Genomic DNA, 12,619 nt, shown 5'->3' with positions numbered 1-12,619 from the left:
GTAGGGAGATAGGGAGGTATCAGTGTGGGGTAGGGAGATAGGGAGGTATCAGTGTGGGGTAGGGAGTAGGGAGGTCAGTGTGGGGAGGTATCAGTGTGGGGTAGGGAGGTATCAGTGTGGGGTAGGGAGATAGGGAGGTATCAGTGTGGGGTAGGGAGATAGGGAGGTATCAGTGTGGGGTATGGAGATAGGGAGGTATCAGTGTGGGGTAGGGAGATAGGGAGGTATCAGTGTGGGGTAGGGAGATAGAGAGGTATCAGTGTGGGGTAGGGAGATAGGGAGGTATCAGTGTGGGGTAGGGAGATAGGGAGGTATCAGTGTGGGGTAGGGAGGTATCAGTGTGGGGTAGGGAGATATGGAGGTATCAGTGTGGGTTAGGGAGGTAGGGAGGTATCAGTGTGGGGTAGGGAGGTATCAGTGTGGGGTAGGGAGATAGGGAGGTATCAGTGTGGGGTAGGGAGATAGGGAGGTATCAGTGTGGGGTAGGGAGGTAGGGAGGTATCAGTGTGGGGTAGGGAGGTATCAGTGTGGGGTAGGGAGGTATCAGTGTGGGGTAGGGAGATAGGGAGGTATCAGTGTGGGGTATGGAGATAGGGAGGTATCAGTGTGGGGTAGGGAGATAGAGAGGTATCAGTGTGGGGTAGGGAGATAGGGAGGTATCAGTGTGGGGTAGGGAGATAGGGAGGTATCAGTGTGGGGTAGGGAGGTAGGGAGGTATCAGTGTGGGGTAGGGAGGTATCAGTGTGGGGTAGGGAGATAGGGAGGTATCAGTGTGGGGTAGGGAGATAAGGAGGTATCAGTGTGGGGTATGGAGATAGGGAGGTATCAGTGTGGGGTAGGGAGATATCAGTGTGGGGTAGGGAGATAGGGAGGTATCAGTGTGGGGTAGGGAGATAGGGAGGTATCAGTGTGGGGTAGGGAGATAGGGAGGTATCAGTGTGGGGTAGGGAGGTATCAGTGTGGGGTAGGGAGATAGGGAGGTATCAGTGTGGGGTAGGGAGATAGGGAGGTATCAGTGTGGGGTAGGGAGGTAGGGATGTATCAGTGTGGGGTAGGGAGGTATCAGTGTGGGGTAGGGAGATAGGGAGGTATCAGTGTGGGGTAGGGTGATAGGGAGGTATCAGTGTGGGGTAGGGAGATAGGGAGGTATCAGTGTGGGGTAGGGAGATAGGGAGGTATCAGTGTGGGGTATGGAGATAGGGAGGTATCAGTGTGGGTTAGGGAGATAGGGAGGTATCAGTGTGGGGTAGGGAGATAGGGAGGTATCAGTGTGGGGTAGGGAAATAGGGAGGTATCAGCGTGGGGTAGGGAGATAGGGAGGTATCAGTGTGGGGTAGGGAGATAGGGAGGTATCAGTGTGGGGTAGGGAGATAGGGAGGTATCAGTGTGGGGTAGGGAGGTATCAGTGTGGGGTAGGGAGGTATCAGTGTGGGGTAGGGAGATAGGGAGGTATCAGTGTGGGGTATGGAGATAGGGAGGTATCAGTGTGGGGTAGGGAGATAGGGAGGTATCAGTGTGGGGTAGGGAGATAGGGAGGTATCAGTGTGGGGTAGGGAGATAGGGAGGTATCAGTGTGGGGTAGGAGATAGAGAGGTATCAGTGTGGGGTAGGGAGATAGGGAGGTATCAGTGTGGGGTAGGGAGATAGGGAGGTATCAGTGTGGGGTAGGGAGGTAGGGAGGTATCAGTGTGGGGTAGGGAGGTATCAGTGTGGGGTAGGGAGATAGGGAGGTATCAGTGTGGGGTAGGGAGATAAGGAGGTATCAGTCTGGGGTATGGAGATAGGGAGGTATCAGTGTGGGGTAGGGAGATAGGGAGGTATCAGTGTGGGGTAGGGAGGTAGGGATGTATCAGTGTGGGGTAGGGAGGTATCAGTGTGGGGTAGGAGATAGGGGGAGGTATCAGTGTGGGGTAGGGAGATAGGGAGGTATCAGTGTGGGGTAGGGAGATAGGGAGGTATCAGTGTGGGGTAGGGAGATAGGAGGTATCAGTGTGGGGTATGGAGATAGGGAGGTATCAGTGTGGGTTAGGGAGATAGGGAGGTATCAGCGTGGGGTAGGGAGATAGGGAGGTATCAGTGTGGGGTAGGGAGATAGGGAGGTATCAGTGTGGGGTAGGGAGATAGGGAGGTATCAGTGTGGGGTAGGGAGGTATCAGTGTGGGGTAGGGAGGTATCAGTGTGGGGTAGGGAGATAGGGAGGTATCAGTGTGGGGTATGGAGATAGGGAGGTATCAGTGTGGGGTAGGGAGATAGGGAGGTATCAGTGTGGGGTAGGGAGATAGGGAGGTATCAGTGTGGGGTAGGGAGATAGGGAGGTATCAGTGTGGGGTAGGGAGATAGAGAGGTATCAGTGTGGGGTAGGGAGATAGGGAGGTATCAGTGTGGGGTAGGGAGATAGGGAGGTATCAGTGTGGGGTAGGGAGGTAGGGAGGTATCAGTGTGGGGTAGGGAGGTATCAGTGTGGGGTAGGGAGATAGGGAGGTATCAGTGTGGGGTAGGGAGATAGGGAGGTATCAGTGTGGGGTAGGGAGGTAGGGATGTATCAGTGTGGGGGTAGGGAGGTATCAGTGTGGGGTAGGGAGATAGGGAGGTATCAGTGTGGGGTAGGGAGATAGGGAGGTATCAGTGTGGGGTAGGGAGATAGGGAGGTATCAGTGTGGGGTATGGAGATAGGGAGGTATCAGTGTGGGTTAGGGAGATAGGGAGGTATCAGTGTGGGGTAGGGAGATAGGGAGGTATCAGTGTGGGGTAGGGAAATAGGGAGGTATCAGCGTGGGGTAGGGAGATAGGGAGGTATCAGTGTGGGGTAGGGAGATAGGGAGGTATCAGTGTGGGGTAGGGAGATAGGGAGGTATCAGTGTGGGGTAGGGAGGTATCAGTGTGGGGTAGGGAGGTATCAGTGTGGGGTAGGGAGATAGGGAGGTATCAGTGTGGGGTATGGAGATAGGGAGGTATCCGTGTGGGGTAGGGAGATAGGGAGGTGTCAGTGTGGGGTAGGGAGATAGGGAGGTATCAGTGTGGGGTAGGGAGATAGGGAGGTATCAGTGTTGGGTAGGGAGATAGAGAGGTATCAGTGTGGGGTAGGGAGATAGGGAGGTATCAGTGTGGGGTAGGGAGATAGGGAGGTATCAGTGTGGGGTAGGGAGGTAGGGAGGTATCAGTGTGGGGTAGGGAGGTATCAGTGTGGGGTAGGGAGATAGGGAGGTATCAGTGTGGGGTAGGAAGGTATCAGTGTGGGGTAGGGAGATAGGGAGGTATCAGTGTGGGGTAGGGAGATAGGGAGGTATCAGTGTGGGGTAGGGAGATAGGGAGGTATCAGTGTGGGGTAGGGAGGTAGGGATGTATCAGTGTGGGGTTGGGAGGTATCAGTGTGGGGTAGGGAGATAGAGAGGTATCAGTGTGGGGTAGGGAGATAGGGAGGTATCAGTGTGGGGTAGGGAGGTATCAGTGTGGGGTAGGGAGATAGGGAGGTATCAGTGTGGGGTAGGGAGATAGGGAGGTATCAGTGTGGGGTATGGAGATAGGGAGGTATCAGTGTGGGTTAGGGAGATAGGGAGGTATCAGTGTGGGGTAGGGAGATAGGGAGGTATCAGTGTGGGGTAGGGAAATAGGGAGGTATCAGCGTGGGGTAGGGAGATAGGGAGGTATCAGTGTGGGGTAGGGAGATAGGGAGGTATCAGTGTGGGGTAGGGAGGTATCAGTGTGGGGTAGGGAGGTATCAGTGTGGGGTAGGGAGATAGGGAGGTATCAGTGTGGGGTATGGAGATAGGGAGGTATCCGTGTGGGGTAGGGAGATAGGGAGGTATCAGTGTGGGGTAGGGAGGAGGTATCAGTGTGGGGTAGGGAGATAGGGAGGTATCAGTGTAGGGAGGTAGGGAGTATCAGTGTGGGGTAGGGAGGTATCAGTGTGGGGTATGGAGATAGGGAGGTATCAGTGTGGGGTAGGGAGATAGGGAGGTATCAGTGTGGGGTAGGGAGATAGGGAGGTATCAGTGTGGGGGTAGGGAGGTATCAGTGTGGGGTAGGGGGAGATAGGGAGGTATCAGTGTGGGGTAGGGAGATAGGGAGGTATCAGTGTGGGGTAGGGAGGGGAGATAGGGAGGTATCAGTGTGGGGTAGGGAGATAGGGAGGTATCAGTGTGGGGTAGGGAGATAGGGAGGTATCAGTGTGGGGTAGGGAGATAGGGAGGTATCAGTGTGGGGTAGGGAGATCAGTGGAGGTATCAGTGTGTGGGGTAGGGAGATAGGAGGTATCAGTGTGGGGTAGGAGATAGGTATCAGTGTGGGGTGGGAGATAGGGAGGTATCAGTGTGGGGTAGGGAGATAGGGAGGTATCAGTGTGGGGTAGGGAGATAGGAGGTATCAGTGTGGGGTAGGGAGATAGGGAGGTATCAGTGTGGGGTAGGGAGATAGGGAGGTATCAGTGTGGGGTAGGAGATAGGGAGGTATCAGTGTGGGTAGGGAGATAGGAGGTATCAGTGTGGGGTAGGGAGATAGGGAGGTATCAGTGTGGGGTAGGGAGATAGGGAGGTATCAGTGTGGGGTAGGGAGGTAGGGAGATAGTGTGGGGGGAGGTATCAGTGTGGGGTAGGGAGATAGAGGAGGTAGGAATCAGTAGGGAGTAGGGGGTCAGTGTGGGGGAGATAGGGAGGTATCAGTGTGGGAGATAGGGAGGTAGTGTGGGGGAGATAGGGAGGTATCAGTGTGGGGTAGGGAGGTAGGGATGTATCAGTGTGGGGTAGGAGGTATCAGTGTGGGGTAGGGAGATAGGGAGGTATCAGTGTGGGGTAGGGAGATAGGGAGGTATCAGTGTGGGGTAGGGAGATAGGGAGGTATCAGTGTGGGGTAGGGGAGATAGGGAGGTATCAGTGTGGGGTATGGAGATAGGGAGGTATCAGTGTGGGTTAGGGAGATAGGGAGGTATCAGTGTGGGGTAGGGAGATAGGGAGGTATCAGTGTGGGGTATGGAGATAGGGAGGTATCAGTGTGGGTTAGGGAGATAGGGAGGTATCAGTGTGGGGTAGGGAGATAGGGAGGTATCAGTGTGGGGTAGGGAAATAGGGAGGTATCAGTGTGGGGTATGGGGAGGTATCAGTGTGTGGGGTAGGGAGGTATCAGTGTGGGTTAGGGAGATAGGGAGGTATCAGTGTGGGGTAGGGAGGTATCAGTGTGGGGTAGGGAGATAGGTATCAGTGTGGGGTAGGGAGATAAGGAGGTATCAGTGTGGGGTATGGAGATAGGGAGGTATCAGTGTGGGGTAGGGAGATAGGGAGGTATCAGTGTGGGGTAGGAGATAGGGAGGTATCAGTGTGGGGTAGGGAGATAGGGAGGTATCAGTGTGGGGTAGTGGGAGGTATCAGTGTGGGGTAGGGAGATAGGGAGGTATCAGTGTGGGGTATGGAGATAGGGAGGTATCAGTGTGGGGTAGGGAGATAGGGAGGTATCAGTGTGGGGTATGGAGATAGGGAGGTATCAGTGTGGGTTATGGAGATAGGGAGGTATCAGTGTGGGGTAGGGAGATAGGGAGGTATCAGTGTGGGGTAGGGAGATAGGGAGGTATCAGTGTGGGGTAGGGAGATAGGGAGGTATCAGTGTGGGGTAGGGAGGTATCAGTGTGGGGTAGGGAGGTATCAGTGTGGGGTAGGGAGATAGGGAGGTATCAGTGTGGGGTAGGGAGATAGGGAGGTATCAGTGTGGGGTATGGAGATAGGGAGGTATCAGTGTGGGTTAGGGAGATAGGGAGGTATCAGTGTGGGGTAGGGAGATAGGGAGGTATCAGTGTGGGGTATGGAGATAGGGAGGTATCAGTGTGGGTTAGGGAGATAGGGAGGTATCAGTGTGGGGTAGGGAGATAGGGAGGTATCAGTGTGGGGTAGGGAAATAGGGAGGTATCAGCGTGGGGTAGGGAGGTATCAGTGTGGGGTAGGGAGGTATCAGTGTGGGTTAGGGAGATAGGGAGGTTTCAGTGTGGGGTAGGGAGGTATCAGTGTGGGGTAGGGAGATAGGGAGGTATCAGTGTGGGGTAGGGAGATAAGGAGGTATCAGTGTGGGGTATGGAGATAGGGAGGTATCAGTGTGGGGTAGGGAGATAGGGAGGTATCAGTGTGGGGTAGTGAGATAGGGAGGTATCAGTGTGGGGTAGGGAGATAGGGAGGTATCAGTGTGGGGTAGGGAGGTATCAGTGTGGGGTAGGGAGATAGGGAGGTATCAGTGTGGGGTAGGGAGATAGGGAGGTATCAGTGTGGGGTAGGGAGATAGGGAGGTATCAGTGTGGGGTATGGAGATAGGGAGGTATCAGTGTGGGTTAGGGAGATAGGGAGGTATCAGTGTGGGGTAGGGAGATAGGGAGGTATCAGTGTGGGGTAGGGAAATAGGGAGGTATCAGCGTGGGGTAGGGAGATAGGGAGGTATCAGTGTGGGGTAGGGAGGTATCAGTGTGGGGTAGGGAGGTATCAGTGTGGGGTAGGGAGATAGGGAGGTATCAGTGTGGGGTAGGGAGATAGGGAGGTATCAGTGTGGGGTATGGAGATAGGGAGGTATCAGTGTGGGTTAGGGAGATAGGGAGGTATCAGTGTGGGGTAGGGAGATAGGGAGGTATCAGTGTGGGGTAGGGAGGTATCAGTGTGGGGTAGGGAGATAGGGAGGTTTCAGTGTGGGGTAGGGAGGTATCAGTGTGGGGTAGGGAGATAGGGAGGTATCAGTGTGGGGTAGGGAGATAAGGAGGTATCAGTGTGGGGTATGGAGATAGGGAGGTATCAGTGTGGGGTAGGGAGGTATCAGTGTGGGGTATGGAGATAGGGAGGTATCAGTGTGGGGTAGGGAGATAGGGAGGTATCAGTGTGGGGTAGGGAGATAGGGAGGTATCAGTGTGGGGTAGGGAGGTATCAGTGTGGGGTAGGGAGATAGGGAGGTATCAGTGTGGGGTAGGGAGGTATCAGTGTGGGGTAGGAGGTATCAGTGTGGGGTAGGGAGATAGGGAGGTATCAGTGTGGGGTAGGGAGATAGGGAGGTATCAGTGTGGGGTATGGAGATAGGAGGTATCAGTGTGGGTTAGGGAGATAGGGAGGTATCAGTGTGGGGTAGGAGATAGGGAGGTATCAGTGTGGGGTAGGAGGTATCAGTGTGGGGTAGGGAGATAGGGAGGTTTCAGTGTGGGGTAGGGAGGTATCAGTGTGGGGTAGGGAGATAGGAGGTATCAGTGTGGGGTAGGGAGATAAGGAGGTATCAGTGTGGGGTATGGAGATAGGGAGGTATCAGTGTGGGGTAGGGAGGTATCAGTGTGGGGTATGGAGATAGGGAGGTATCAGTGTGGGGTAGGGAGATAGGGAGGTATCAGTGTGGGGTAGGGAGATAGGGAGTATCAGTGTGGGGTAGGGAGGTATCAGTGTGGGGTCAGGGAGATAGGGAGGTATCAGTGTGGGGTAGGGAGATAGGGAGGTATCAGTGTGGGGTAGGGAGATAGGGAGGTATCAGTGTGGGGTAGGGAGGTAGGGAGGTATCAGTGTTGGGTAGGGAGGTATCAGTGTGGGGTAGGGAGATAGGGAGGTATCAGTGTGGGGTAGGGAGATAGGGAGGTATCAGTGTGGGGTAGGGAGGTAGGGATGTATCAGTGTGGGGTAGGGAGGTATCAGTGTGGGGTAGGGAGATAGGGAGGTATCAGTGTGGGGTAGGGAGATAGGGAGGTATCAGTGTGGGGTAGGGAGATAGGGAGGTATCAGTGTGGGGTATGGAGATAGGGAGGTATCAGTGTGGGTTAGGGAGATAGGGAGGTATCAGTGTGGGGTAGGGAGATAGGGAGGTATCAGTGTGGGGTAGGGAAATAGGGAGGTATCAGCGTGGGGTAGGGAGATAGGGAGGTATCAGTGTGGCGTAGGGAGGTATCAGTGTGGGGTAGGGAGGTATCAGTGTGGGGTAGGGAGATAGGGAGGTCTCAGTGTGGGGTATGGAGATAGGGAGGTATCAGTGTGGGTTAGGGAGATAGGGAGGTATCAGTGTGGGGTAGGGAGATAGGGAGGTATCAGTGTGGGGTAGGGAAATAGGGAGGTATCAGCGTGGGGTAGGGAGATAGGGAGGTATCAGTGTGGGGTAGGGAGGTATCAGTGTGGGGTAGGGAGGTATCAGTGTGGGGTAGGGAGGTAGGGAGGTATCAATGTGGGGTAGGGAGGTAGGGAGGTATCAGTGTGGGGTAGGGAGGTATCAGTGTGGGGTAGGGAGGTATCAGTGTGGGGTAGGGAGGTATCAGTGTGGGGTAGGGAGGTAGGGAGGTATAAGTGTGGGGTAGGGAGGTAGGGAGGTATCAGTGTGGGGTAGGGAGGTATCAGTGTGGGGTAGGGAGGTATCAGTGTGGGGTAGGGAGGTATCAGTGTGGGGTAGGGGGTAGGGAGGTATCAGTGTGGGGTAGGGAGGTATCAGTGTGGGGTAGGGAGGTATCAGTGTGGGGTAGGGAGGTAGGGAGGTATCAGTGTGGGGTAGGGAGATAGGGAGGTATCAGTGTGGGGTAGGAGATAGGGAGGTATCAGTGTGGGGTAGGGAGGTAGGGAGTTATCAGTGTGGGGTAGGGAAATAGGGAGGTATCAGTGTGGGGTAGGGAGGTATCAGTGTGGGGTAGGGAGGTATCAGTGTGGGGTAGGGAGGTAGGGAGATATCAGTGTGGGGTAGGGAGATAGGGAGGTATCAGTGTGGGGTAGGAGGTATCAGTGTGGGGTAGGGAGGTAGGGAGGTATCAGTGTGGGGTAGGGAGGTAGGGAGGTATCAGTGTGGGGTAGGGAGGTATCAGTGTGGGGTAGGGAGGTATCAGTGTGGGGTAGGGAGGTAGGGAGGTATCAGTGTGGGTTAGGGAGGTAGGGGGAGGTATCAGTGTGGGGTAGGGAGGTATCAGTGTGGGGTAGGGAGGTAGGGAGGTATCAGTGTGGGGTAGGGAGTTAGGGAGGTATCAGTGTGGGGTAGGGAGGTATCAGTGTGGGTTAGGGAGAAAGGGAGGTATCAGTGTGGGGTAGGGAGGTAGGGAGGTATCAGTGTGGGGTAGGGAGGTATCAGTGTGGGTTAGGGAGAAAGGGAGGTATCAGTGTGGGGTAGGGAGGTAGGGAGGTATCAGTGTGGGGTAGGGAGGTAGGGAGGTATCAGTGTGGGGTAGGGAGATAGGGAGGTATCAGTGTGGGGTAGGGAGGTATCAGTGTGGGGTAGGGAGATAGGGAGGTATCAGTGTGGGGTAGGGAGGTATCAGTGTGGGGTAGGGAGGTAGGGAGGTATCAGTGTGGGGTAGGGAGATAGGGAGGTATCATTGTGGGGTAGGGAGGTAGGGAGGTACCAGTGTGGGGTAGGGAGGTATCAGTGTGGGGTAGGGAAATAGGGAGGTATCAGTGTGGGTTAGGGAGGTATCAGTGTGGGGTAGGGATGTATCAGTGTGGGGTAGGGCGATAGGGAGGTATCAGTGTGGGGTAGGGAGGTAGGGAGGTATCAGTGTGGGGTAGGGAGGTATCAGTGTGGGGTAGGGAGGTAGGGAGGTATCAGTGTGGGGTAGGGAGGTAGGGAGGTATCAGTGTGGGGTAGGGAGGTAAGGAGGTATCAGTGTGGGGTAGGGAGATAGGGAGGTATCAGTGTGGGGTAGGGAGGTATCAGTGTGGGGTAGGGAGATAGGGAGGTATCAGTGTGGGGTAGGGAGATAGGGAGGTATCAGTGTGGGGTAGGGAGATAGGGAGGTATCAGTGTGGGGTATGGAGATAGGGAGGTATCAGTGTGGGTTAGGGAGATAGGGAGGTATCAGTGTGGGGTAGGGAGATAGGGAGGTATCAGTGTGGGGTAGGAAATAGGGAGGTATCAGCGTGGGGTAGGGAGATAGGGAGGTATCAGTGTGGGGTAGGGAGGTATCAGTGTGGGGTAGGGAGGTATCAGTGTGGGGTAGGGAGATAGGGAGGTCTCAGTGTGGGGTATGGAGATAGGGAGGTATCAGTGTGGGTTAGGGAGATAGGGAGGTATCAGTGTGGGGTAGGGAGATAGGGAGGTATCAGTGTGGGGTAGGGAAATAGGGAGGTATCAGCGTGGGGTAGGGAGATAGGGAGGTATCAGTGTGGGGTAGGGAGGTATCAGTGTGGGGTAGGGAGGTATCAGTGTGGGGTAGGGAGGTAGGAGGTATCAATGTGGGGTAGGGAGGTAGGGAGGTATCAGTGTGGGGTAGGGAGGTATCAGTGTGGGGTAGGGAGGTATCAGTGTGGGGTAGGGAGGTATCAGTGTGGGGTAGGGAGGTAGGGAGGTATCAGTGTGGGGTAGGGAGGTAGGAGGTATCAGTGTGGGGTAGGGAGGTATCAGTGTGGGGTAGGGAGGTATCAGTGTGGGGTAGGGAGGTAGGGAGGTATCAGTGTGGGGTAGGGAGGTATCAGTGTGGGGTAGGGGGGTAGGGAGGTATCAGTGTGGGGTAGGGAGGTATCAGTGTGGGGTAGGAGGTATCAGTGTGGGGTAGGGAGGTAGGGAGGTATCAGTGTGGGGTAGGGAGATAGGGAGGTATCAGTGTGGGGTAGGGAGATAGGGAGGTATCAGTGTGGGGTAGGGAGGTAGGGAGGTATCAGTGTGGGGTAGGGAAATAGGGAGGTATCAGCGTGGGGTAGGGAGATAGGAGGTATCAGTGTGGGGTAGGGAGGTATCAGTGTGGGTTAGGGAGGTATCAGTGTGGGGTAGGGAGGTAGGGAGGTATCAATGTGGGGTAGGGAGGTAGGGAGGTATCAGTGTGGGGTAGGGAGGTATCAGTGTGGGGTAGGGAGGTATCAGTGTGGGGTAGGGAGGTATCAGTGTGGGGTAGGGAGGTAGGGAGGTATCAGTGTGGGGTAGGGAGGTAGGAGGTATCAGTGTGGGGTAGGGAGGTATCAGTGTGGGGTAGGGAGGTATCAGTGTGGGGTAGGGAGGTAGGGAGGTATCAGTGTGGGGTAGGGAGGTATCAGTGTGGGGTAGGGGGTAGGGAGGTATCAGTGTGGGGTAGGGAGGTATCAGTGTGGGGTAGGGAGGTATCAGAGTGGGGTAGGGAGGTAGGGAGGTATCAGTGTGGGGTAGGGAGATAGGGAGGTATCAGTGTGGGGTAGGGAGATAGGGAGGTATCAGTGTGGGGTAGGGAGGTAGGGAGTTATCAGTGTGGGGTAGGGAAATAGGGAGGTATCAGTGTGGGGTAGGGAGGTATCAGTGTGGGGTAGGGAGGTATCAGTGTGGGGTAGGGAGGTAGGGAGATATCAGTGTGGGGTAGGGAGATAGGGAGGTATCAGTGTGGGGTAGGGAGGTATCAGTGTGGGGTAGGGAGGTAGGGAGGTATCAGTGTGGGGTAGGGAGGTAGGGAGGTATCAGTGTGGGGTAGGGAGGTATCAGTGTGGGGTAGGGAGGTATCAGTGTGGGGTAGGGAGGTAGGGAGGTATCAGTGTGGGTTAGGGAGGTAGGGAGGTATCAGTGTGGGGTAGGGAGGTAGGGAGGTAGGGAGGTATCAGTGTGGGTTAGGGAGGTAGGGAGGTATCAGTGTGGGGTAGGGAGGTATCAGTGTGGGGTAGGGAGATAGGGAGGTATCAGTGTGTGGTAGGGAGGTAGGGAGGTATCAGTGTGGGGTAGGGAGTTAGGGAGGTATCAGTGTGGGGTAGGGAGGTATCAGTGTGGGTTAGGGAGAAAGGGAGGTATCAGTGTGGGGTAGGGAGGTAGGGAGGTATCAGTGTGGGGTAGGGAGGTAGGGAGGTATCAGTGTGGGGTAGGGAGATAGGGAGGTATCAGTGTGGGGTAGGGAGGTATCAGTGTGGGGTAGGGAGATAGGGAGGTATCAGTGTGGGGTAGGGAGGTATCAGTGTGGGGTAGGGAGATAGGGAGGTATCATTGTGGGGTAGGGAGGTAGGGAGGTACCAGTGTGGGCTAGGGAGGTATCAGTGTGGGGTAGGGAAATAGGGAGGTATCAGTGTGGGGTAGGGAGGTATCAGTGTGGGGTAGGGATGTATCAGTGTGGGGTAGGGCGATAGGGAGGTATCAGTGTGGGGTAGGGAGGTAGGGAGGTATCAGTGTGGGGTAGGGAGGTATCAGTGTGGGGTAGGGAGGTAGGGAGGTATCAGTGTGGGGTAGGGAGGTAGGGAGGTATCAGTGTGGGGTAGGGAGGTAAGGAGGTATCAGTGTGGGGTAGGGAGGTATCAGTGTGGGGTAGGGAGATAGGGAGGTATCAGTGTGGGGTAGGGAGGTATCAGTGTGGGGTAGGGAGGTAGGGAGGTATCAGTGTGGGGTAGGGAGATAGGGAGGTATCAGTGTGGGGTAAGGAGATAGGGAGGTATCAGTGTGGGGTAGGGAGGTAGGGAGGTACCAGTGTGGGGTAGGGAGGTATCAGTGTGGGGTAGGGAGGTAGGGCGGTATCAGTGTGGGGTAGGGAAATAGGGAGGTATCAGTGTGGGGTAGGGAGGTAGGGAGGTATCAGTGTGGGGTAGGGAGGTATCAGTGTGGGGTAGGGAGATAGGGAGGTATCAGTGTGGGGTAGGGAGGTAGGGAGGTATCAGTGTGGGGTAGGGAGGTATCAGTGTGGGGTAGGGAGGTATCAGTGTGGGGTAGGGATGTATCAGTGTGGGGTAGGGCGATAGGGAGGTATCAGTGTGGGGTAGGGAGGTAGGGAGGTATCAGT

The 12,619-nt window shown here is 55.4% G+C and overlaps 1 protein-coding gene across 1 annotated transcript in view; it reads left to right on the top strand.

The window, feature by feature from the left end:
• Positions 1–12,619, top strand: part of csmd2 (CUB and Sushi multiple domains 2) — a 726,975-nt gene that overhangs the window by 149,947 nt on the left and 564,409 nt on the right. The window lies entirely within an intron of this gene.

The sequence above is a fragment of the Oncorhynchus nerka genome, linkage group LG7 (assembly GCF_034236695.1).
Source record: "Oncorhynchus nerka isolate Pitt River linkage group LG7, Oner_Uvic_2.0, whole genome shotgun sequence".
In the NCBI taxonomy this organism is placed as follows: Eukaryota; Metazoa; Chordata; class Actinopteri; order Salmoniformes; family Salmonidae; genus Oncorhynchus; species Oncorhynchus nerka.
This window is presented reverse-complemented; position numbering and strand designations above follow the sequence as displayed.